This window comes from Meleagris gallopavo, chromosome 1, assembly GCF_905368555.1.
Source record: "Meleagris gallopavo chromosome 1, MGAL_WU_HG_1.1, whole genome shotgun sequence".
NCBI classification, from domain to species: domain Eukaryota; kingdom Metazoa; phylum Chordata; class Aves; order Galliformes; family Phasianidae; genus Meleagris; species Meleagris gallopavo.
In genome coordinates, this window is record NC_139404.1 from 42,597,434 (window position 1) to 42,624,775 (window position 27,342).

At 40.5% G+C, this 27,342-nt stretch overlaps 1 long non-coding RNA gene across 20 annotated transcripts in view; it reads right to left on the minus strand.

Annotated features, from left to right (window-relative positions):
* Nucleotides 1–4,201: 4,201 nt before the first annotated feature.
* LOC109366551 (uncharacterized) overlaps nucleotides 4,202–27,342 on the minus strand; it is a 105,832-nt gene continuing 82,691 nt past the window's right edge. For 8 of the 20 annotated variants that reach the window (XR_014882955.1, XR_014882959.1, XR_014882960.1 and 5 more), the window contains 2 exons: nucleotides 16,764–16,873; nucleotides 7,710–16,567 (listed from right to left, as the gene is read on the minus strand). This is a non-coding gene — a long non-coding RNA (uncharacterized LOC109366551). Of the gene's footprint in view, nucleotides 7,685–7,709; nucleotides 16,568–16,763; nucleotides 16,874–27,342 lie in introns of those variants that run through there. The other 12 variants (XR_014882943.1, XR_014882952.1, XR_014882947.1 and 9 more) reach the window with 6 other exon arrangements.

The following is a 27,342-nucleotide window of genomic DNA, read 5'->3' on the forward strand; positions in this document are numbered from 1 at the left end:
CAGCAGAGAACTCCTTGTGTAAATACAACCTTGTTCAACATCCTGGCAACCCTGGCACAGAATGAATAGAGCAAACAACCTGCTTCCTCACCCCTGAAAAAGGATCTGAGCACATTAGCTGGTGCTGTTGGGCAGCTGGAACAGACGTTTCTTGCCTGGTACTTCCTATGTCATTAATAGGTGATTGCAGACTCTAGGACTGTAAGCTAGAACATTGAAAGAATACACAATTAACAGAGAATGTTTAATGTGATTTAAGCACAAACCTACCAACGTTACTTCTTCTAGTCAATTAGCTTCATTAGTTGTGCTGTTCTTCCAGTGCCCACTTCCCTGTTTTACACTTGCACACTGGAAGACTGAGTGAACAGGTGCAGGGGGCTGCACCCAGAGCTTACCTGCCTGGCACCAGAATGGTGTGGGAGGCAGATAGGAAGAAATATCCTGAACAGCTCTGATGGATAAAAAAGGCTGTGCAAATCTAGGGACAATAGGGGCAAACAGTATCCAGCACCTATTATTAGCATAATACAGGAATTTCGACAGAGAAAGCTGCCTCCCATAAGAATGGAAATCATAAAAGTAGCTATTACTTATCCAATTTAGCAAAACTGTTCCTTCTCTTTGAAAGCTTTTTCTGACTCACAGGAAATGACTCTGCGAAGTGCAGTTGCTGAATTGTGCAGGAGGTTTTGTATGGAACAACAAGCCTAAGACTGGGCTTAAGTCTACACACTTAAGATTATCTCTGAACCTTCCTCTTCTTGTTCTCACAGACATATGATATGCCTTCTCTCCTTCTAATGATAACAGATTTCCAAGCTTTCTATCATGCATGAAACCACCTGTCCTCGTCTTATATATAAATTTTGCCACTTGACCCAGCAAACCAGCTTATAGGAAAAAAGGCCAGTTTTGCTTCACTTACCCCACTGTACCAAAGGAAAGCTCCATTAGCACTATTCAAAGCACTGGAAATGATGAGTTTGCCTTCAGTGAGGCAGGCAGAAATTCTCTCTAAAATGTTTGATTTTGGCAGTTATCTGATTTCCATTTTATTGTAATAAAGTTAGAAATGAGATGTCCATGAATTCTCTTTGAATGGATTGCAAAAAGAGCTGTCATTCTTTTTCTGCAGCCTGAGATGCAGAATACTTAGAAGTAACTTCTCCAAAGGAGTCACTGGATTCAAGTTCCGGATCTGATTCCATGTCATCCCTTACATTACAACTTCTTGAAAATTCTAATCTATACCTATCTTTAGCAATTATCTTTAAACTCATTAAGCAATAAAAATACCCTCAGAACTTAATAAGACAAACAGCCTTGATTGTATAGATAAAACTCGTGAAAAATATGCAAATCATTAAATAATTGGTATAGAAGTGCCAGGATTGTAGAATATCATTTTGATGGACACATCTACTGACAATTGCTAAATAACAACTTTGGCAGACAAAGGATCAAAATCTGTAGTCAAATGTAAAAAAAACATCTTTTGGGGTGAAAATGCACTGAGGAGTGGGTTAGCTAAAGCTGCAAAACTAAGGTATTCTTTACTGTTGAATGTGAATGTTGACACAGCTAGCTAACTGCATTATTTAAAACTGCAGAGGTGGTGCAGATCAGGAACTATCACAAAGATATTCCATAAGCATCTCCAGGGAAGAGATGCAGATTTTTATAGCAGATGCAGGATTCTGCTCAGACTGGCTATCAAAAATGAACAAGCAAGGCAGTAGGAAGCGGGGGAGAGAAGGGGGGAGATGCTCCATGACATGCTGAAAAGATAAGGAGTTTGAATAAAGAGATTTAAAACCCTCCCAAAAAATTCTATGGAACTTAGCATGTTATTTTTTCCCTCTAGATCTTCATGCTTCCCATGGTAGCAAAAAAAAAAAAAAAAAAAAAAAAAAAAAAGTTTCTTAATCTTATGTAAAATGTATGTGTCTGTGCCCCTTTACCCATGCCCATGAGCAGATCCCAGGCTGAAAGCCCTGGGGCAGACACTGCTGCTTGCAGGGTGCAGGCAATGCGGTGTTCTCCCAGCATGAACCCCTTGCTGCATGTCACAGGAAGGAGTGGTGATGCTCTGAGCAGGGTGAGTATCACAAGAGTGGGTGGGGTGACACCTACGTGGCGTCTGGCAGTGGCCCACATGGGGAGAGCACAGACAAGACGAAATCCATATTTAAGGCAATTAAGCAGGTTCCCATTTGCTTCAGCAGAGCTTTGGCATTTTACCCTAAAGGAGGATGTGGCCCTGTTTTCTTCTTCCTTTGTTTGATGTTCTTATTCACGGTCCTTGTGAAGGCTGAGATTGCAATCACACTGCGCCTTGTTTGAGACAGGCAGACCAGTACACCTCCTGTTACTCACTGTACACCTTCCTTTCTAGTTCACTGGTCTTTTAATTGTGTTCTTTTCACTTTGTGCTTATGGAGGGACAAACATGTCTCTTTAATTCTACCTGTTAACATTGTCCTCTAATCCTACCCTGAAAATAGCAGAACAAAGGCAGCAAGTAAAATCTTGCTTGAATGCATGTTTTGCTTGAATGAATTCAAAATGTATTTTTTAAAGAAAAAACACCAGGTTTTCATTAGCAAAGAGTGAGTCACCCTATCAACTGTACCAAGAATAAATAAGAACTGCATCTATTGAAGTTGAAACTGTGTGCTTTCGCTTTATGGGCAAGCGTCTCTGAGGTAAAGCTTTTGGGGATGTCATTCCTTCCTCTTCAACCACACCACTCTGAAATGTTTCCTAGAAACAAAGCCACAGTCCCTGCTCCTTATTCCAACCATAACACATCGCCATCACAAAAAATTTCATGCCAAGAATATTCCTAAAATCATTCTTCATATCACACTGTATCACACTGCCTCCTTTTTACTGCTGGTATTTATGTATTGCGTGTGCGTGTGCATGTGTGTACTCCCATTGGCCTTGTATTTGCAGACTTAAATCTCACAAGTGTATCAGAATTTGGTCTAAGATCATCTCTGGATTAAAATAAGATGGCAGAAGACTGCACTGTATTGGCTGGACTCAGTTGCTTATTGAAGATCAAGCAACCAGCAATCATATCAGTTCTTGAAAAGCAGACCTTGGCTCTTACTGAAGTTGTCAGCTGTTTGTGAGTAGGGTTTGAGAGGCAATTTTACTGAAAGAACCAGCAAAACAATAACTCTGTCATAGAAGCCATCATTTTGATTTTTGGAATTGCAAATTATCAAACTACAATAGAAAAGACTGGATGCTCATAAAGTCGGATGGGGAATACATATGGGTACACATGCAAATGTAGACTTGTTTCTGTTATGCTAGCAAAAACACTGATCTGGCAACCATTTTTCCTCCTCAGTTGCAATGTTCTCCTCAGCACTGCCTCTGACCTGGCTAGGGTTTGTGGTACAGATAACTAAGGATTTGATGCAGTAGTTTGTTGTCAATAGCAATCAGGAAAGAATCCCCTCAGGCCAAGCTTTCCCACAAGTATGCATGCTCAGATGCCTCTAATAGCCCTTAGGCTTAAAGGGAATATTTCAAATGACAGAGGAAGGGAAGTACTCCTATTCTATTCCCTGGAGGATGATAACAGTCATCATTTGAGACCTGGAAATTAAAGGGTATATTTTTCCATTTCAGAGTAACCATTTCAGATGTTTCATCATAATGTAAATTACATCAGAAGTCGACAAGTCGACTATTGCAGAAGAATTTGATGGTGAGATTCTCATTGGGATCTCCGTGTTTTATTTCTAGTTCACAGTCACATAAGATATTTATTGGTGACATTTGGCAGTACCTTACGTCACATGTGACTGCAAGCCAAGATGTGATGTGACTAAGTGAGAAGGGAAATCACGCATAATGAGGTACATCCAACTAAGTATAAAACACCCAACTTGATAGAAAAGGGAGAAGAGGAGAGGAGGGAAAAGAGATTCTCTGTGACATATTTTTAGACAGATTCATGAAAAAGCCATTTTGGGAATGGTTTGATTACTCATCATAGTCTTTAAGAACTTCAAGTACATTGTTACAAGCTGTCTCCATCTGTCAAACCAGTTATGGGCTTTCTTTCTGTGATGCAGAGAACTATGCAGATAGAAGAAACAACAGATTTTCCTTAAAAAGCTCTGGGCTGAAAGATAACTAATTTAAAAATATTTTCTTCTGTTTTTCCCCTCCCCCCCCCCACCCCCATTTCTTTTTTTATTTTTATGGTGATGGTGGTTGTTTTTTTTTTTTCTTCCAGCCACTGATAGCACAGTTAAATTCTCCTATATCTATACCACAGAAATAAAACTGGTCTTGGGGAAGCTCTGCGTTATGGATAAGCCACCTCCTATATTCACAAGCCTTGTCTAACTGACACATGCTTTTTAAATGCCACTGGTCTAGGATTTGTTGCTAAAAGAAAAAAAACCTGTTTTAAAGATGATGCAGAGGTGATTACTGGGATCATTCCCGGTTGGAGATGATAAATGTATGAAAGGTTTTCATATATAGCTCCTGCGTATTTGAGTGTCTTTATTTTATTTTACTTTATTTTTGAGATCAATAAAGCAGAAATTTAGAACTAGAAATATTTTTCTAGGCATTATTGAATTTTCTGGCAATATCTGCTTTCAAGCTTTCTTCTCTGATATTGATTTCTGACAGAGTCCATATGTAAGCGATACACATACATTTCTGCAAGACTTGGTCGAGGGGAGTAAGGAATGCCAGCAGCAGTGGGAACTCTGCCTCCCACTCCCATTCCTACGCTGCTGAATGCATTAACAGATTTCTGTTACATCTCATAGCATAAAAAATAAGCTTAAAAAAAAAAAAAAATCAGGGCCTTCCCCTCCTTAACATGCTACTGCTAAGAGGTGCTTTTGCATTTTTTGATAAGCATCAAAAATATTAGTAGAAAGCAGCCTCTAAAAATAGGTTGGTGATGTCATGCTACAGAGGTGTTTAACGTGAATCTGAAAATATGGAACTGCAAGCAGCATGTGTTGATATTCTTCCCTCACCATTTAACAACCCAAGGCTATCACTGATGCCTGCTGCTGGGTCGCTGCTCCTTTTCCTTTTCTGCTGCGAAGTCACGTAAGAATCTCATACTCTGCCTTGCACTGCCTAAACAATGACTGCAAGAAATGTAAGCGATGTTTCTGATTCATTCAGCTGCTGTGTACAGCTTTGCTCCTCCAGCACTGACTCGGTAAACAATTTTTTCCGACCGCATAGAATTCAGTGGATTTCTTAATGAGAGCATCTATTCATTCAGAGAAAATAGCTTGAGTATCAATGGAGAAAACAGTGTGATTCTGAATGGATAGAGCGAAGGCGATTCTAACAATGTCAGATCCTTTCTGCTGGCCCTTTAAATGATTTAGTGCCCCTAAAGGTCCATTGAAATCTGATACTTGGTGAATGGCAAGAAAAGATTTCTAAATGATAAATTATGGGGAAAATAACGGACAGAATGTCAAACCCCGACAGACAAGTGTTTTCCATGTATTCATTATCAAGTTGGGTTTTTTTTTTTTTTTTGCATGAAAGTCTCTTTCGTCTATTGAGATTAATATCAATTAGATGGGACTTACTGTCTCAATAAATGGCTTTGAAACTGCTGCCATTCCTTGGCTGCATTTAAACCACTTGATAACAGCCTTTTGTCATAGACCGATCCACAATTTGTGTGGCTGCAGCGTGCCTTGACACAAATCAGAAGTGAAGAGATCAAATAAATCTCTGCTATAATTACAGGGCTTCCATGTGAGCTACAGCAAGACGGATTTGACTCAGGGCTGTATATTTAGCCTGGAAACAACCAGCCTGGGCACTGCAAATCGGACAGACCCGGCACACGTGCAAGCACTACAGCTGCCATCGGGATGCAGATGCTAATAATTCTGCAGCTTTGTACCCTGTGATTATGCACGAGCTGCGCAGTGGTTCAGATTAAAGAATTAAACGAAGTGCTTCTCCCCCCCACTCCTGGCGGAAAGATAATTCAAACACATCTGATATTCGTAGACAGTTGGACAGCAGCTGAGGTTTCATTAGGAATCCCACGTATGGCCAGAAGCAATATACACCTCGGTGTTTCCGGGAGCCGCAGGCAGCCAGAGCAGATGGTAGAAATCATCATCCCCAGACAGTCATCAGGGGAACCTCAGGCCACATGCTTGGATTTTTCTCAATGAACCGCACACAAGGCAGGCATTCGATCCATGTGACTGCAGCTGCTGGCTCCTGGGGGAGCAGGAGGCGGCGGATCGGAGGAAGTCTCTCGCAGGTTATTAACAGGTCATGCTGTGACATTAGCTGTCCGGAAACATCGCTTCTCCCGGGGAGTGGAGGAGGGGGGGGAGCAAAAACAAAGCGAGAGAGAGGTTCCTCATCATTCAAACACAGTTCACTGCTTACAGATTACAGCACGTAATCTGCTTGGCAACAACACAGCGCACAGAGACATGCTGCTATCTGACTCTCTTCTTTCTTCTAGCTGTTTCCATTAGAAATGGCAGAAGAAATCCTTGAAGCAGCAAATGTCCTATGCAAATCTCTGGAGAAGAGGACGACAGCTTCCCTCTGATTTTCAGAATGAGAGCTGGCGGCAGCACTGACTGTGACAGCTGAGCTCCCTCATTCAGATATCCCTAACCTTTTTGTCTGTTCCTGACACGTTCAGCGCTGCTTTGCTCATTGATCATCACCGCCTGTCTGAATCACCAAGCCCCTCCTGTGAGCACAGACACTTACTGCGACCGTCTGCCTCATTAGGGGAAACTTGCCTTGGTGATATCGGCAGGTAGCAGGATATTTGGAGGGGCAGACTTTGAAAATACTGCATTTGATGATAATGTATGGCTTTAAAAATCACAACTCCAGCCCTACAACTGCCTACGACTTCCCTCTCACCTCATCCTGCCCATGCCCAGCCATGCGCACCCGCAGATGGGAGGCACCCAGCCCCTGGATTTAAACATCCAGCATCAATATTGGGTGTTGGTGTTCGGCCTGAATGATCCTGAATGACACCTGGGTAGCAGGGGAACATAAATATATATGTGAAGTGGCTGTGTGCACAGAAATGAGTGGGTGAAGATGTGTACATGTATTTGTAAATACAGATGAAGTTATTTCATACAAAGAAGTTACTTGATTCTCAATTTCCTATTCATTCCATGCTTGGAATGGAGCTTGTTGGGATCTGAAGCAGATTTTCAACTAAATACGTCTCTCAAGACTTTTCTTATCCTAAATGAAGTCCTTCACCAGCCACTTTTCTCTATAGAGAACTCTGGTTATCTGCCTCCTTTACAAGTCTTAGACATTCCATGCACACAGATTTCACTCAAACTTCCCAGGTAGATCCTGGCTGGGCACATCTCAGCTGTTTCTTCCCAACTTCTCCAGCATGACTCAGGGCTTTGTCAGACCCTTGCTTAGGACATCAAAGTTCACGCTGCTGCCCTATGAATCCTTTCCGGTACATCCATTTTATAGATTGTACTGGGAGATGTTAAGTGTGGACCATGCAGTGCCCAACAGGGTTTTCCAGGACCCTTTGCATGTGGACTTCACAAATTGCCTTGCCAAGCAGCAGAAACCTGGATTTGTTGTGCCAGTGCTGACCATGGGTCTGGGACTTGCAGGAAGGAGCGAGGAAGGCTGGCTGTGGAGAGAGAGAGAGAGATGAAGATGTACTCAGTACTGTAAGCTGGTTACAGCACTCAGCAGTCACATTTGCCTGTTTATCCCCTTTGGAAGCCTTGACTCATGCCTGTAAAATAGGATGAAAACTCAGAGCCTGAAATTAGTGTGCCCCTTTGCTAAGGACCAGCTAGCAAACAGCAGTCAGGCTGTTTGTGCTGCAAGAGGAGTGAGGCTTGGGCCTGCTCAGCTATCCTGTGCACTCATCCTCAGCAGGTTCCCAAGGTCCCTCACATCACCTGGAGACAGGCAGTGTTCCGAAAGATTCAATCTGGAACATATGTGACACCAAGTTTGGAGTACTGCCCACTCCTACAGAGATCTGGTACCTAGAGAGCAGCTCTGGTCCAGAGTCTGAAGCCATCTCACCTGGCCTTTGGCAAGAGGAGAAGAGGCAAGGTTGGCACAGAGGTAACATCCTTCATGCAGCAGCTGTCAGAGGCAGAAAATGTGAGCCAGCTTTCCCACTCATAAGACCCTCATCAGGCCTGAATTGGCAGCAGGAACTTCATGTGTGGGAACAATTAGCTGCTAACAGCAGTTCTTAATTTGCACAGCCACTGAGATTTGTGAGATTGGAAATGATGATGCACTGTATCTTCATGCCAAAGTCTCACACTTGATTTCCTTTTAAATCCTCTAATTGTCTGTTTGCCTGTAAAAGACCTATGCTCTTACATACTGGAGCTTGTGCTGACTTGTCATAGCCTAAACGCTATTCTTCCATTGGCATTTTTTTTAGAATACATGATTTCAATAGTAAAGAATCTTGTCAGAACATTGAATTAACAGGAAAGAAAGTGAGAAGTAACTTTTTTTAATTTTAATCTGAGGACTCAAGAAGTGTGCAAAGTTCAACTGTCAAAAAACATCACTGAAGAAAAGGTTCCGCTTTTTTTAAAGACAGATCTATTAAAAATACTTTTTCCTGTAACATAGAAATTACTTTAATCCTAGCAAGAATTATCTGCAGTACTAAGCCTAGACATGCTCTTCTTTATTAGAGAATATTTTCATATGAGCCACTTTAAAAAAGAGCCTTTTATGTTCCACCAACTGATGAGCGCTAATGTCAGTGCAAAGAACAGGATTTAAAAAGAAATAAGTTAATGATGTGGGACGCAATTAGAATTTGTGAAAAAAGTCAAACTGACATTTCCCCATGAACCCCAGTTCATCCACAGACAGATGCAGATCTGTTAGAAATAAGCCCTCATGGGATGCCACGTCCCATCCTCCTCCCCCTCCTAAGTGCCATTTGGTGCTGCACATGTTCTCCAGACCAAAGTCCCAAAAGATCATCTAAAGCAGCATTTCCCTTCCTCCAGACCCTTCCATGCTGCAGCTGGAACTGCTTTGGCCCAGAGGTTTTACACGCTGACCCACCAACACAGCAATTACCTGGTTACTTCAGATGTGGTACATCAAGTCTGGTAGTCCATTCAACAGCAATCGATACTGAAAGTCTCGGAGGTGATTGCAAAATCAACGAATACATCTGAGGTAATTCTATCACAAGCAGTATGCTTTGGATTTATCTTTGTATTGACCATATTCTTTGAAAGATACACCTTTTCTTAAACTGGGCTAGTTAGGGTTATACTAGCCATTCTCAGCTTATTCTCTCTGAAAGTCTCCAGTGCAATGATGTTCAGAGGTTATTTTTTTCCGCTATATCTCTATAACAGCTTTAAACTTGTTACCTTTGAAGTTACTGTTTTGTACTTCACTGTGAAAAGGAATGCTAACTGGCTGGAGGTCATTCAATCAATGACCTTCAATTTTTACTTCTCCTCCACATATCCATTACCTTCCTAAAAAAATTCTCTTTTTTTTTTTTTTTTTTCCCTCATAGAAAGCCTTTAAATGGAATCTTTGTTTCAGAAAACATTTCTAGAGTCATAAATATTTTGTGTTGTTCCTTTTCAGACCTGAAGCTTTGTTTTGGAAATGGGGAAAAAAAGAAATCAACATTCTTTTCAAGGGGAGATAACACTACTTGTTTTTTTCAAGGTGTGAAGCACTTATAACACTTCTATTTTTCCATTTTCATTCTCTGATTCAAGCTGACAGCTCAGCTATGTGTCCATTCACTTCCTGCAGGCAATAGAGACAGTGTTTGTGAACAACATACCAATAGGAAATGGGCAAGGGTGTTCAGCTCATTTTCTCATATGCCATTCAGACTCTAAAAGACAACAGCATGGCATCATGTCTTTCCTACTAATATCAACCAAATATCCAGGTTTTATCCTAAAGAAAAAGGCGTATAGAAAATCAATAAATTCATGGGGGAAAACACTTGGCTTTTTAAACAATACCTGTGTGAGGAACTAAGCCTCACAGAATGGGAAGGAAAACCATAATAGCAGGACTAAGATCACAGAAAAATTCTGTGGTTGCATTTCAAACTTGAGGAACTAGTTTGTGCCCGTTCTGTGGCATAAACTCATCATGAATATCCTGAGGCACAGCCACAGCCAGCACATTCCTTCGGGTTTATTATGGAGAAGCAAGAGGACATTGCTTCACCAAAATATATGGGCTCATTTGGAGATAAACTGAGAGGATATTAGGGCTTCTGGCAGTGCAATGAGCTATGCGAGACCTAGAAGGAGCAAGCCAGATCACAGTAGGAAACATGCTTATCTCAGAGAAAGCTTATGTTGTTTTTCCTACCCTGACACAGTAGTTCAACAAATCCTTGGAGTGTCAGAAAAAGTAGGTTGAGAAAGGTGATAGAAGGATACAGGGATGCAGCATCAATTCAGTGAGGCTGGTGACTCAGTCACTGAGTTACTGATTGCCAAACATAACCCTGTACCTTCAGAGAATGAGAACACACAGAAAGCTTTAAGAAAAGCAAAGGTACATTAAAAACATGCATGAGAAAGGCAAACACAAAAAAAAACAGGAAGGACAGAGAACGGCAAACAAAGAAAAGGAAGCAACAGAGATAAAGACAAATACGCACAGAACCAGAGGTGGGCAGAGCGAAAGGCAAACACATAAGCAAAATATAGTGATTAAAATAAAGGTTATCCTGTAAATCTTTGTGGAAATTTATTTTTTTTTTAACTTCTGAAGAAAGGATTCTGTTGTAGCAATGATTTCACAGCACAAAACCAGGACTGAAATTAAAATCTGCTTTAATTAGTAACTACTCAAAAACTGTAATTATAAAACATAGATTTCTTTTTTTACAGTTGATGAAAAAAAAATTCTGGAGTTTTCTTTTTCATGAGTTTCAGCGAACAACAAAGTGCCAAAAAGAATTGTGAGTCTTTTTCTAATAACAAATCTAGGAACCTATCATGAATTATAGGACTGTTTTAAAATAAAAGCAAGCAAGCTGCCCATCTCCTTCGAAGTATTAAAGCCTTTGAGATAATGAAAAAAATCAGATCTAGCTTGTATTATGTTGCATTGCTTTGATGAACTCAGGTTACAGTTGCTTCCTATTACAAGCAGCCTTGTTCTGCTCGTTCTTCTGTCAAAACCATAGTCTATGATTACATCAGGATCATCACAGTTGTTCCAGTTTGCTCTAAAGTGAAGTGCAATTTCTGGAAATAAATGAGGGACTTCTTTAAAAATTTTGCTCCAAATTTGAAAGAATTAAACTGCAGTGACACAAAATTCTCTCAATTGGAACTAAAATATTCCATTAGCCATAAACAGCAGTTTTCCACCAATTTGAACAACACATAGCAAGGTAAGGAACATAATTTCAATATGATGGGAATGAAACTAAAGGTGAAGCTAAGCTCCAATAATGGAGATTAAGAAAGAAACGTCCTAGCTCTTAAAAGGAGAGCAGTACTCCACTCCTTTAGGAGCTGCCATCAGCACTCCACTGCTGGTAAAGTGTCCTTCCTTCCTTCTGTCCTTCCATAAATGGGTGATGTGGACAATTATAATTCAAAAATTCTAATTGGCATATGCTGCAGAGCAGGTGCTCTAGTGAAATCATAAGCATCTGAATAAAAGCTTAGAGGCCTTAGACTGTCTTTTAACACCAGAACAGGAGACTTTAATCAGGTCTGCTATGTCTGGCACATACTGAGAGTTAATTAGATTTAGCAGTCGTAATTATAATGGAAATGCTTGGGTTTGTGAGGTTTGCTTTTTTTCTTTTTTACATCAGTAGCAAGACCTGAGGAGAACTCAGCTTACGCTCTCAAGGTGATCCCCGCTCTGTGCTAGCTTGGGGTTCTAAGCATTTATCCTCATCTTGTCTCTCCTGGTGGTCAAATTCCACACTGTAGGTGTTACTATCTATGGCTCTGCCTTTTGGATAATTAACTTAAGTGCTTGGGTGTACCATAACTGGGAAATGTTACCAACTTAGAAGTGAAGCATAACATATGCACTGCTGCAAATTAGCATGCAAAACATCTGCTTTGCTTCAGGGAAAGTGAATATACAAGAAACAGGACATGCTTGAATCAGGCCCTCAATCATGAACACTTAATTAACCTAAATAAACTTAGACCTGAGAAGCATGTTTTATGTTTCTTCGTTTATTGTCAGTTGATGTATGGCCCAGAGAGAGACTTAAATTCCCTTAGCTTGGGCAAGGACTGCAGAACTTTTCCCTCGGGTTGCATGTTGTTGACCTGACAAATCATAACAGCTGTTTATGACCAAAGGTGCTAATGCCATCTTCTTCATATTTCCAGTAAACCAGTAAACCAATTGCAATGTATTAGTATAGTAAGCATTTGGTCCCAAATCATGTGGCTTCTTTTTTTTCCTTAGCCAAAATGACAGCTCCTTCTGCAACAAAGAGTCATAACAGACAAACATCGTTCTTCCACATAGTAGCACTAAAAACAAGCAACCAAGTAAAAGGGATGGGGGGGAGGAGGGAAACAGGGAAGAGCACAGAGTCCAAAAAATATGAATGCAGGGATATTGAGCAAAAGGGGCTAAGCTATTTCCACGCTAAGAGTCTGGCCTCCCAGAAGAGACATTGAGCACTTGCATGATTAGGCCAATAAAAGTGATTTCACTTTGGAATGAATTTATGACCCACTTTCAAATCCCTGAAGAAAACAGGGATTTAAAATGGGAAAGCTGAAAAGCCACAACAGCAGCAATGCAAACGTCTGCTCTTTTTCTCAGTCTTATAATAGTGTCATGGCCCTGATGTTAAAAAAAAAAAAAAAAACAGTATGTCAGCAACATGCTGGAGGCAATGGAAGTTATCAATCAGTAATGTGAAGTGGACTTAAGCAGCTTAATAGAGGGCAAAATTCAATTGATTAATGGCCAGGGAAGTACTCACTGACGTGGAGGCTTCAAGGAATTACAATCTGATTAAAATTCCATTTTAGAAATGAAGGGATATAGGTTGCTAATCAGTCTAAACCACAGATTATTAGTGCTAGCTATTTGTAACAGCTGGGGCCATTGTGAGAAAAACAAAACATGACTCAGTTTGGTGAGAGGAGGATGTCGTTTGTTTTATTGAGAATTAGAGCATATCAGAGCAGAGCAAACTGCACCAAGTTTGCTGTCACTGGTTGGCATCTGACACCTGAGAACCCAGTTGTCTTTCAGTCAGCTTTTATGGGAAAGGAAAAACTCAGGGCTCTTCAAGTCACCTACAGCACAATAAGGTTCTGCTTGCTCAGCAGAACCAGTTCAGAAAGCTCTAGTGTCCTCCACAACACCTCAAAGTAGGGCGAATTGGGTACAAATATAGGGTGGATTTAAAAGTCATGCAAATAGGACAAACTGCAAGGAAGAATATCCCTTCTCCTTTCTCCTTGTTTTTGAACAAACATCTCTCTAGGCTAGGAATTTGGTTCTAAAGCTCAAAGATACCCTTGGTAAGTGTAGCTGAGATATCCCTCACTGCATTTTATTTTCCATGAAGTAGCATTCTCACGAGCTTGCTTGAAAAAGATTTAAGGCAGTATTTCTCACCTCCTCCTAAATTAAGCAGACCATTGTTGCACTGCAGTATTTATACTATGGCTCTTATAGCCCCAAATTTGAGCTTTTTCAAAGCACTTTGGAACTCTTTCTGGAAAGTAGTTTCTTGTGCTCTGTGGGTTTTCTTTCAACTCTGTTATTGACGGTATTGGTTTGCTCTGACATGGCTTCTAGATATGAGAACAAAGAGCTGTGACATTTCAGAATGAGATGTGCAAAGTCATAGTTAAGATTCAAATCCTTTAATCGGGGCCAAACATCTGTTGTTAATTGAAGTTCTGAGCACTGATCCAAAATTGGAATTATTCTGGCACATTATGCAAATTCTAAAGACTTATCAGTACGATGTCTAGCTAAGAAGATTTGATTTTTAAGAAATCAGCAGAATAATTGAGTAATGCCTCACTTCCACGTGTTTTATACCCCTGGAGAGAGTGATGTTTGGTACTAAAAAAAAATTCTAACTGCTTTTTAAGTGCTTACATGAGGCATTAAAATTGACAATTGACATTATTCTTCTTATAGCTTTTTTAATATTAAACAAACAAACAAACAAAACAAAACAAAAAGCAATGACAAAACAGTTGCCTGACCTTGACAACTGTAAGCTCATTTCTGGAGCATTATCAAACACAAAGGGAGGGATAAAAATAAAAACAAACAGATAAAAAGTCCACGGATCAACACATTCCAGCCTGTCCCCTATATCCAATGAAGATCACCTGCATTCAGAAGCTTTAGCTTCTGGAGCTGAGTTCACGTTATAAAGCAGAAAAATGTCCTGGGCAAAATGAAGTTCTTGAATGATATATATGAAAATGAATGAATTTTTCTTGACTGGACTGATGCATTCCTGAGTAAAATAAAGAATTTGTTCTGTGGCCTCCACTGATCTAATGAGCCATTTGGGAAAGCTTAGTGGTTCTTCTGATGTGCCTATCTTTGCAGCCTGCATTTCCAGGTAAGGAACTGTCCTTTTACGTAAGGGACAATGTATATAGATTTTATTAGTAGGGGAGAATTTCCAAATGGAGTCTAATCCTGATTTATATCCCTCTCTGTAACCCACTGACAGGTGCGTGCTAAACCTCAAAGATGTGCTAGAAAGGAAAGCACATTGCAGATGTGTTTCAGCAGTTATCATAGAAGCTGGGTTTCAGCGTACATTATTCAATGACACTAGATGGCAGAGCAGCTGTGTTTTGAATTAGTTAAAATGGCATCTTCCGGAGTGGTTTGCTGTTATTTTATTTTATGATGTTACAGTTTAAAATGTTAACTTACATACCTATGTTGGTTTTTGACTTTTATGAATTTCTTGCTTCTTTCAAAAAGATTGAAAGTTAAAAGTGTAAGAGGATCAAATAGAATTTCTTAGTCTGATCCAAGGGTGAAAGGCTGAAAAAGAGAAACAGAAAAGACCATCCAGAAGCCATATGGTCACAGCAGCTGAATCTTTGTTCCTTCAAGAAGAGAGGATATAAGTCTTTTGTCTAAGAGAAGCTGTTGAATTGGGGAACCGGAAGATTTTGGACAGAACACTGAAAGAAAGTTCAAAGCACTCTAGAAGCATGCAAGAACTTGTGTATTATTAGAAAGGAGCAGTGTTGGGTCTGGTCTTCGAGATGCCAAAACCAGTTCTTTCTGCTCTCAGGGACCAACCACAGCCATGTCCCATATATGTATTCACAGAAGACAATTTGGTAGCCACACCAGCTGCAGAAGCCCTGTGAGCCCTTTCAGGCCATTGTCTCAGAGTTATGTTCACAGACTTCTGCAGAGATTGTGCTGGCAACATCTCCCCACTATCATCACTATCGACAGGTTGGGTTGCACCTCATAGTTATCACCCTGAAGAATATTATTCTGTGCTCCCCAAACAAGATTGATCACATCAAGTCTAAGGCATTCTTCCACTGTGACTTGTCCTTAAAATGAGCAGCTGTGGTTGTCTTCACCCCTTCATATCTCACAGAAGCATGTCATGTGCTAATGTGACTAATTCCTCCCACAACGTTGTTTAAAATTGTTTACCTGTAAACATAGAAGTTTTATGAGGTTCTTCACAGAGATGAGATCAGTATTAACAAAGATTTTCCAGAAATGCCAACACATGTTCTAAAACAATATAGAGTTTCTGGGGAAAAATTATTTTAGAAATCAAGAAATCTTGTTTTGCTACAGCACTTTTCACTTAAGGCCCCGCTAGGAACTTAGAAAGAAGGAGATAGACGGTATCCTTGCAGACATCAGGCAGAAAGCAGAAAGACATGACTGCAGTGGAACTGAAGGCACAGCCAGGAGCAGACTCCCACAGAGCCCGGCCACCCACTGGGCCATACAGCTCAGTCTCTGTTGCCAGCCCTGCTCACCTCTGTAGTGGTAGGTGTAAAATGTTCTTCAGAGACAGAAGGCAGACTTGTACAGCAATAAGCAGTTTGTTTCCACCTTCTCCTTAAATGCAGACATCTGGAAGTTCTTCAACAGAGAGGTGTGAATAGCTCACACCACATCTCTTCAGGACCAAGAAAAAGATCAGTGCAGACAGCTTTGCACCCCTTTCCTATTTCCTTACCTCCCAGAGGAGTCAAGAAAGGATATCATACTGAAATGAACATTTGCAAGTACAAATTTCAGAATTGTACTGCTATGTCACAGAAGAAATAGAGACAACATGAGCGATGCTGCCAGAACACTGCAGCATTATGTTAGTGCTCCCAGGGCCCATCTTCTGATGTTTTGGGGTCAGCTAAGGGTGACACGGAGTGCAAAGGAGAGAGCAGTTTGCAGATGGTAATTGCTGTCTCTTTGTCTGTGTGTGTGAGGATAAGACCATCATCACCCTTCTCCAAGCCATTGCCGCTGCCAGAGGTGGAGAGGAGCAGTCTGCAGGCACACACACCTGTGAACACGGACCATAAACATCACTTTATACCTCTGCAAACTGGACAAAGCCCACAAAGAGGGTTGAAGGATTGAATTAATACATTCAAAGAGATGCTGGCAAGGGAGTTGCTATGGAAGCAAGAAGGAATATTTTTAGATTGTTCTTGCATCACATATTCTCCCACACAGAAACTCCCGTTCCCTCAAATTACCTTTAGCAAAAAGTGAAAGATGAGCATCTCTCCACTTCATCATCCCTTCTCTCTGTTTCCTGAGCTGGTTGTGAGCCTATGCTGGACTCTCATCGCAGTCCCCTGAGAGCCTGAAGGTTATTAAAAGACAGAAAGATATATATGGTTTCCATACAGAGAAAGGACAAAATTTTTTTTGCTATTTGAAATCCATGGCTAGATTCTGTGCATTCGTGTAACAAACAGTCATTTGTTTCTTTTTTCTGCAAGTTCTAAAAGGGCAATGGAAATAATATTAACACAGATATACAGACTTCCTGTGTAAGGAAAAAACTCACTAGTTAAGTGATATGCATTATGCAGGAGACATAAACACACATATGTTTGTGTGTAACTGTATGGTTCCCTAGGGAGTAATTATCATTTTGGCAGAGCAGTTAGCAACTATTTCTGCTTTTCTGCCATGGAAATTTGATGGGAAGGGGACTGCTTTGGTTACCAAAAAAGAAAAACAAATTATAGTATAACATTTTAATATAGCTACAGGATACACTTTGAGACAGATAAGCTAGCCAACTTTGATATTATCTACCTACCGATGACCTTCTCCCTCATATTCTCTTGCTGATTTCTAATGACAGCTTTATGACAGAACATGAAGTGGAAAGTTAACGGATGCCCCTTCTGAAGCATTACCCCATTCTTGAAAATCCATGTCTTTAAGCAAATTTACTATTTTCTCCTCAGTATTGGTTGAAGGTTAACACTAGGGAAAACACTCTTTCAGGACCAGGCAGCCCTACTCGGAGCAAAGGGATCCTGCAGTATCTACAAGGCAGCGGGCTGTGGGGCTTCACAAAGCCCTACAGGCAGTTGCCAGGTTGCAGATAAGGATCACTTTCACACAGCCTCTTCAGCAAGTGGCGGGATGTTGTGGAGAGAGCCCAAGTCTTCCGGTGCACACAAGTTCCTCTTTATAGTCACGCTATGAAATGCCACATCCCAGATAAGGCTTCCCACAGCGGTCATTTCTTTCCTGGGCCCAGCACAGTGCGTCAAAAGGGTGCCACCAATCACCCGCTGCAGCTGGGTGCAGGCACTCTCAAAGCCTTAATGTTTGTTTTTACAACAGCCTGCTTCAGCTGAAATGTAGAGTAATGAAATAAATGTCATATGCCATGAAATGAATGGGAGATCCCACACTTGTTCCTTTCATCCTGCAGCTGTACGTCATAGCCTGCAATTTCTCCCCATCCCATGGGAGAAACAGAATATGCCTGCAATTTCTGTGTTTACTAGGAGTTTGGGAAGGCTCCCAAACACCCAACCATATTGACATAAGTGCCACTGCCCACCCCACTAGCAATACAGACACCAGTGAAGCAAGCAATAAACAGAGGACTCTCTCTAGCAGCACACAGCCTGCCCTGGAAGAAACCTCGTGGGACGAAAAAGTCACCTGGTGATGGAGGAGCAAGCAAGGCTCAGGAAGAGAGTCTCTGATAGATGTCCAGAGGGACCAGTCTCATCTATTCATTTTCAAGAGGCTCCATTTTTTACCATGGCCTTAATGGTAATCATGGCCATCCCCTCTATGTTTGTCAGCTTAGAGGGATTAATTAGCTTGCAACTCTCAATAAATTACTTGTTGAGACTATGTTTTGTCTCCTTTTGATTTGATATAAGGCAGGAGATGCAACAGTAATCTCTGGAAGAAGTGGATACCACCATCCATCACACAAAAAGGTGATTAACAGCACTGCTTTAACCTCTGCTAGTTAGCCTAGCTAGGAAACAGAAAGCAGCATTTCTCTGCAGCCCTGTGTGGGGCATGCCTTCTCCAGAGCTGCCTCCATGATGCAGAAAGGAGGCCTGAGCTCTCTGTCACTGAGTGAAGGGGGAACAAGCATGCTCTGCTTTCAGATTAAAGATGTGCAAAGGAGTAGAAATCTACAAAGCTTCCTTGTAACCCTCATAGGAAGGAGGAATGCTTAAGAAGTGTGTTTTGTACCTGGTGCCCCTAATGCGTGACATGCAAATGATTTTCAGGGTTTAGGGCTTCCAACTACCAGCTCAGTACAAGCTGCCTAGTGAAGGACAATTTGAGAAACACATGAGAATCAGAACACAGGAAAAGCTTGGAATAGCTCATCCATGTGAATTACTGAAAACATGTTCCTCTCAAGCCTTCTTTTTCAATGCGCTGTTTTCTTCCTCAGCATCTAGTGGTTACACTTTCCCTCACTGAATCTTGAACAGTATTTTTTCTTAGGTCAAACTGTAGAAAGCAGAGTCAGTGGCTTGAGCCATGTCTGAAGAAAATATCCAACAGACCACCTCTGTTCAGTGCCAAGAGAAAGCACAAAACCCAGGTGGACCATGAGGCTTTCTTGCAGCGACTGAAATATCAATGGAGATAGCAATTGCCAGCCCAAAAGCAGGAGAGAATGATGGGCAAGGTAATTCTAGACTAGCTGGTAGAACAGTGGGCGGGAGAACAGAAACAAAGGACAACTATATACAGTTTTGAAGCAGGGCAAGCCTGGCTTGGATGCTGAGACCTGCAGCAACGAGACTTTCCTTGTGAACAAATAGATTAAAATAACGGGTTCAGCAGTGACTGGGATAAGATCAACCAGCAAAAAAAAAAAAAAAAGAATTTCATCAAAACTCTTAAAAAGTTTGTAATAGCAAAGAACATCAGTGACTGTAGCAAGCGTTGATGCAGAGACATCCGGGTTGGGCAAGGGCCACTTGAGTAATTAATCAGGTGAGAAACTTAATCTACCCACTTAGGCCACGGACGCTGAGAACACTGTAGTACTGCCAAGGATAGTATTGCTGGGTAAAGTGTTTGTTCAACTCAGAAAAAGGCTGCATTGTTTCAGACATAAAGAGCATGTTGTCCAGCGTCTGCAGTAGTACTCCGCTGTACCTTTCTCACAGCCACATCATGGAAGTTATATTGGATATTGGCTGAGAGATACTTTTCCCATAAACAAGCCAGAAAGAAAGGAAAGAACCCCTCAGATTTGGGATAGGCAGAGAATAACTCAACAGCATCCAGTGCTGAGGATGAGTTCTTTCCTCACTGGGAAGATATTTGTACTACCAAGAGACAAGAAAACACCCACAAAAAAGAAGTAATGCAGTTCCTTCTTCACTTCTCACTTCCTGCATATGGGGCAAAGCCCCAGGAAAATGTCCTGACTGCAGGAGCACAGCAGGGAGACATAGGCCATCCTCTGTTACCACTGCCTCCAGGGAAGGCCTTGTGGCAGCTCTGGACCCAGCCCAGAGTGTAGTGACAGGGAGGCACAGCCACTGACACGGGGTTACCTACAGACAGCATGCCCTGGGTAGGGATGGCAGTAGGGGCAAGGAGCAAACCAAGGGCTCATCTTCCTCACTGTAATGTGCTGCAAAATATGGTACTTTTATTATATGCTTTTTAAACAATGTTGTGCTTCAGCAGGCATTTTAGAAATGGCTGAAGAATTCTGGTATAGAAGAAATAGGAACTGGGATATGCATTGTACAAAACATTTTAGCGGAACAGGACAAGCAGTGCCAATGCAAGCAGAAAAGGAAAGAATAAGATAGCAAGACATAAGAAACGTGAACTTTCTGGTTTAAAATGACAGACATTGTTTTTTTCCTTACTTACGGCTAACTCTCTTCCCAGTTGGCTCTGTGATAATTGCTTTCTCTACTCACTCATCAGTCACTGTGTAGTGGATATGATATCAAATAAAACCATCCTCAGTGGAAGACTCAAACTCTTCTGTTTTTATTGTTGTGATGATCTTTGTGTCAGTAATGGTTCATTACCCAGTTTATCTGCCTCAGTGATCTTTCCCTGACTGAATTGAAAACTTTTGTTATAAACTCCGAACGCCTTATAACCGCCTTTCTCTCACCTTAGTATCATGTACTGAAAAGGACTCTGTGGCTGTTGTAGCCATTCAGAGGTAGATCTCATTAAAGATAGTTAACCGTTCTTAAGAATGGGACAGTGATTAAGGGCCCTTGCTTCACCTAACAGGCTTTTAAAAATCTCTTTTCTTCATTAATGATAGAAATGGATTTCTTCACATCATAAATGGTCTTAATATTGGTTTGTTGCCTATTGAACCTATATCCCCATCTAGGCTAAAGCAATCATTTTTTTTCTTAATGTAACATTGAAGGGATAAGTAGGACATTTAGGTCAAGATTCGGAACAACCAAGCTGCAGCACAGGTAAGGCAAATTTATCTTAAACAGGATACCGGGAAAGCCTTCTGTCTGGTACTGCTTTTACATGAGTCATGTCTTCAACTCATGGGGAAAGGCCAGGCTGAGCCCTAGAGCTCTTGGGACCCTACATTTTAGCCATCTGGGTGCAATTGCTCACATGTGATAAGTCTGGCATTTAGGCAGAATCTGTCATCCCTAGAGTGGTACGCTCTGCACGGGCTTAGCTTTGGTGACCATAACACAGAGCATCAGAACTACAGGTAGTAGACTTCAGTATCAGATTAAGACCCCTATATGAAGGTGTCTGCATGTGTGAAAGGTGTCTAAACTCCCATCACATTCAGCAGACATCTAGACACACAGGTGGGAGTAATCAAACCGAAATTTGATGCAAAGGGAGGACAGAAGAAATGAGTGTAAAGTCTAGTGCCATTTCACTTGCTGCAGAGCATATTCCCTAGCCTCCAGCTGCCACTCCAGGAAACAAGGATGTCCAATGTCATAATTCACTTCTGCCTGCAGACATTTCAGACTCTTGGAGGACACTAAATGGCTTGAGATGCATATGTGTGGGCAACTCAATTGCAGGCATAACTGCCAATTAGCTGAATGTCTCCAAACTCCAGTGACACCATACTGATTAGATCTCTGACTGTAATAGGACCATAGACATCGCTACTTTAATCTCCTACTGGAACCCACTACTTTGTTGACAAAAACAACTGCTGATGGCTGTATCTACTTATGCACAATTATTTAGTGGTCAGCACAGTCATTCGGGAAATTAAGATTTTATTTGGAGCTTTGCCTAAATGTGGGAGTCAGATTCATATTCTCTGTATCTTAGGAGCACATCTAAGCTGGTATGCCATGCACTATCCCCGGGCAGGGATGACATATTCCTTTCTTTAAATTGAAGAGCCCTGTGTAGCTACAGGAGCAAGACCTGAGGAAGCAGTAGGAAAGTGTGTTAAAAGCAATCTGTCTGTGAAGTCCAGCAGCTAGGGCCTACATCTGGGTAGGATCTGTCTCCCGGCAATCTGTTACCAGAACTTGCTAATGTAAAAAGCACATACAAGAACAGGGACAGATCTGACTCCCAAAGCTAGCTAGAGGTCCCAACCAACAGGCTACACAGCCAAATACCTATTTAAATTAATCACTTGTTGGTGGCACAAATCTTTCACATAATCATAGCTTCCTACGATGTCTTTACTCATGTATTTTACTGCTAAGAAGAAACTCAGGGTCATACAGTTAAACTCTGAATATAACAACAGCCACTATATTTCACCTCTCCCAAGGCCAATAACTTGGGCTTGATTAAAACTTAATCTTCCAGAAAGACATCTAAGGTAGACAACTTATTGCTTCTCCTGGAGGCTTCTTTCCAAATTTAACATTACACTCATTGTTAGGAAATATGTGCTCTATTTTTTTTTATTTGAATTTATCCAGCTTGAGCTTCAAAACTTCAGTTCTTATTATGTCTTTCTCTAGTAGATTCAATAATCTTTTAGAAACAAATATTTTCATACTGGTTCTAATTGCCAGAAGCTGAGACATCTCTTAATGCACATTTTTATAAACTAATTTTTCCCTTTTCAATACTCATTGCAAGCCAGCCTTCTTGCCTCTGAGTGGTTTCTGCACACTCTTACAATGTTATTATCTGTTGTTTAAACTGTCATCATCAGACCTGCGTCTGGTCTCACTGAGGGTGTATGAAAATGTTAAGTCACGGTACCACATCCATATATCAGATATTAGCTCTTTTGGCCAGAGCATTGCAGAGGAAGCTCATCTGTAGTAGTTCTTTTTGCCTCTTCAGTGCCCATACTGGTGGAATTTTCTGAGCCTGACAAGAAGAAAGATGAGAGAGAGAAGAGAAAGGAAGGAGAAGCCCTCTGCTACATGAGACTGGCAGACATGGCTCTTAGGAGTATCATCAAGAGTCAACAGTGATTGACATTGAGGGGCTGAGGTCCAGAAGATCATGGAGCAAAGTTTAGCAAATATCCCAGATGAGTCATCCCGGAGCTGGCTATAATTTCAACTGTTGGTTGAATTTAGTAGTTTCAGGCACAGCTCTGCATCTTTGTTCCTCTGATTTTAACATAAAGAGCAAGAAGGGTTACAGAGTGCAATTGCCATTATCAGTACCCATGCTAGGGCTGCTAACAGTGAGGTAGCAGATGAAGTGTATTTGATGGACTCAAGGAGTGGTAGCACATGCTAATGAAAGTGTTGTTCACTCAGGCATGTGAAGATTTTGCCTACAATCCCAGTTCTTCCATTTCTTTTGCTTCTAAAAGTAATTTAATCTTAGCATACTTCAGTTTCTCCAATATCCCTTTCCTCTCTCTTTTATCCAACTCTGTAAAGCCAAGACTTAGAGTTATTACAAAGTCTTCAGAGAACTGTGGACTCACTTGTAATCTCTATGTATTGCTTTCACCTCTTTCTTGTTCTCCCAGCTCAGCAGTGACGATGGAACTAGGTGCAGAGTTTCTGCTTAATTCCTGTGGGTATATGTTCATCCAATATCCAGACTTGCTCATGATGTCCCATCCAAGTATAGGACAAATCCATAATTGCCCGCCCTCTAGCTACATGTCTCTAGAAATAGATCTAGTTAGTAAATATTGTATTCACCCTGACTTCCAAAATGCCACAGGCTTCTTTGATGTGCTACTGTGGGGACAAAAATGGCAGGAATGCAGGAATCATTAGAGTGCAAGTTAAATGCCATGCTTTCTAGAACAGGCACTTCATGCAGCTGCCAAAATAGCTCTGCTGAAAAGCAGAACAGCATACCAATTTCCAGATTTTCAGATCTCACACTGCGCATGCTATTGGATTTGTAAATTCCTCATCACTTATGCAAGTATATTCTTACACATGCAAAATTTGATTTTATTCCAAAAATAAAAAATAAAAAAGTCAGTTAAAACTACTTTTTAAATAAGCCAACCGTGTAGCCCTACTGAAAGGTCATAAATGCTACTGATTTTAACTTTTCCTTGTGAGAGACAGAATATGAGTTTGCTACTCTATGCTGTGAACAAAAAATTTCCTCAGGGTTTTGTAGTTTACAAGACTTAAGTTTCATGTCTGAATATGTAATTGAGCTCCCAGAACAGAATTATTTTTTAAGTTATGGCAGTGAATTAATTATTCTATTGATTATACTTACGGGAGGGAGAAGAGGAAGAGAACGAGGTTAGTTTTACTAGACTCACTTCACCCATTTGGTCTCATGCCAACATTTACAATAGCACTTTGAGTAGGAATGGACCTGAAAGTATTACACTTGCCAAATTTTCATCATAAAAATAAAGCCAGTATTAATAGCTGTGAGCATTTCCGGCTTCACTCTTGACCTCTGGAAGGGGATCCCCTGCCACATTCCAGATTGATGTCTGCTAGGGACAGCCGCCTTTGCAAGTGCCAGCTGAGTTCCTGCAGGGAAGGGCCCACATCCAACATCCCATCTATCACCCAGAAGGCAGACAGAATTAGCAGTATGGTAGAGATGCTGGAAAATTTGAAATCAGCACAGCAGAAAGAAAGAAAAAAAGAAACAGAAAGAGAAGGAAAATATGAAAGATATGAAAAGAAGAAACAGAAAGCAATAATATCTTGTTTGATAACATTTTTTTACTCCTCATCCATGTGAACAATAATCTTGTAATTCTGTAGTTTTATAAAATTTTTAAATGAAGAGCCTATAAGATTTGAAATTGAAGGGGGGGAAGAAATGAAAAAATATATGTAAGTATATATTTGAATGCATTTAAAATGGTCTCTGCCTCTGAAGTAATGCTCCTTTTTTCTTCTCAAGTCTTGCGTGTTTGTATTTTTACACATCTATTTATGGTTAGAGCAGTCTAACATAACATTAAAAGAATTAATCTTATCACCACTGAGGAAGCCCTGGAAGATAAAATCAGGATTGCTCTTTGATCGTTAAATGGCTTTAGAATTCAGCACACAAACAGATCTCTTTCTTATCAAATGTCAGAGACACAGCTATGTCTGCTTGTGAAATACATCTTTTTTTCCTGCTGTAGCATACATCCACGGATCTTCACAGGGGACACATATCAGTTTATTTTAAAGTTTTTTTCCTTATCTAGATAAATCAGTTGTACTTGTGGGAGGGATTTTTTTCTTCTTTTTTTTTTCTTTTTTTTTTTTTTGTCAGGAAGGGGAGATAGAAGAGTTGTATGGGCAAACAGGATGGTGTTGGGGGCTGTGGAGGCTGGAAAAGTGGGTGGAAATCAGAAACCTAAGATAGGAATCTCAAAGTAGATGGTAAAATGTCCAATACAGGCAATGCTTTATTTTTCCTTATTCGATTATCAGCAGCAATTATAAACTGACATTAATAACACTAGTAAAATCTGGACGATTGACTTGCACTGAATGGTGGAAGATAGAAAAGGAGCAGAGGACTAACAACTCATTTATTCCTCATCAGCCCCTGCTGATGATTGAGGCTTGCTGCTCACTACAGCTCACTTCCAGGTATGGCAAATCAGAGAACATTTTTGTTCGGTGAATGACAAAAATTTGGGGGTTGAAATGTAAATGTAGTCTTAAAAAATAATAAAAAAGAATGATTTACTACTTTTCTATCAAGTTGTGCATTTCCTATGGTCCAGTGTCTTCCTTACCTTCTCCCAGGCTCTCAATCATATTTCCCATATCTGTTTTGCAATGGGGTATTTCAGAAGTCGGTCACAAATTCCATAGAGTGCTGAGCAATACCAGGTTCTAATACATTCTAAAAGAATGACTCAAAGTAAATTGTTAGTTTTTCCTCAAGACAGACTAAACAAATTATGAATGTTAAACCTTAGATATTTGTTTTAAGTACAACTTTTTTTTTCTAATTTTTGTCAAGAATAATTTTTTTTTTCCATTAAAAACACTCACATATGTATATAGTTGAGTAGGCCACTACCAATAAGCTAACTAATGGAAGCTTTGGTGTCTACATATGCCTTCATGTGCACACATGCAAACTCTTCAGTTGTTTATTTTTTGGCAGGGAAGACTTACAAGTCTCTAACACAGTTGATCTTAATAAAATGGCAGATAACAGCTGGATCAAGACTAGTGGAGACCCCTGGAGTGGGGCATGGCATAGTGGGTCAGTTTAGAAGTGACACTTCCCAGCAGTCAAACAGTGCACTGAGGTGCAAACCTCCACTCAGAATGAAGTCAGAGGAATTACACTGGGAATGAATTTAGCCTCACAACTTTACTGATCTATTTCCTACAAATCTCTTAAGTATTCAGTTGCTTCCTGCTAATTATTTTTGTATTATTTTACTGAAGGATAGTGTGTACCACATGGGGCTTTTGTAAAATGTTCTTTAATCATTGTCACTCAAAGTAATTTAAGTTTCTGAATGAGTTTATACAGCAGTAAAGAAGTTGTTAGTGAAAAGACTATGGCCCTTGTCTTATGAGTTAGGAAAGTGCAGCTAGTACTTTCCCTATAAATCTGCTTAGCAAGATTTTGTAAAATTTCATACCAAGCCAAATCTATGCTTTGGTAAAGATAATGAAGCTCCCCAGGCAAGCACGAGATGGGTCCAAGTACACGTATGAGCAGAATAAAATGTTCACGTTACAAACTAGGCTTACAAAAGACAGCTTTCATTTTAAAGTGTGACCTCCTAAAGTCTGTTTTCATATTTCATATCATAGGATTTCCTGCTGGTAGGCAGAATTAAGCATGCATCTTGTCGCCAGGACACTCCTATCTTTAATTAATTTCATAATGATGAGGGATAGGAGTGGAATACTGCAAAAACATGCAGAAGTGTAAAGATCACTGAAGAACTCAAAAAGTTCATCATCCACTGGGGCAAAACAGTTTGCTGCAGGCTGCACGTAGTACATGGACCGGTTTCTGTAATGTTAATATTATGTAGGATATGAAAACAGTGACTCAGACTCCCAGTGCAAGATTCATTTACTTTAAATATCCTGTACTTGGTATAACAAGGTTCAGCAAATGCCTGAAAAAATATGAACAATCTCAAGTTCTCTACTTTCAGTTGCATGCAGCCTGTCTCAAAGTAACTTGCTCTTTTCTCAGAGTCATCTCCTATATGGTTTAATACTGCAGTTTTCCAGTATTCTTTGCAAATATCCCAAATACTGCATTTACTTAAACAAGCAAACATATGAACAAACAAAGAGCAGCTTCAGAGCAGTTTCCAAGCATGGTCAGATCAAGTCCAGCATCCCATGAAAACAGGCTCCTCTGATTTCCTTTTACAGCATTATTAACTTTCTAAAAAATATTAATCTATGGTCCTTTGGTCACTCCACAGTACTGGAG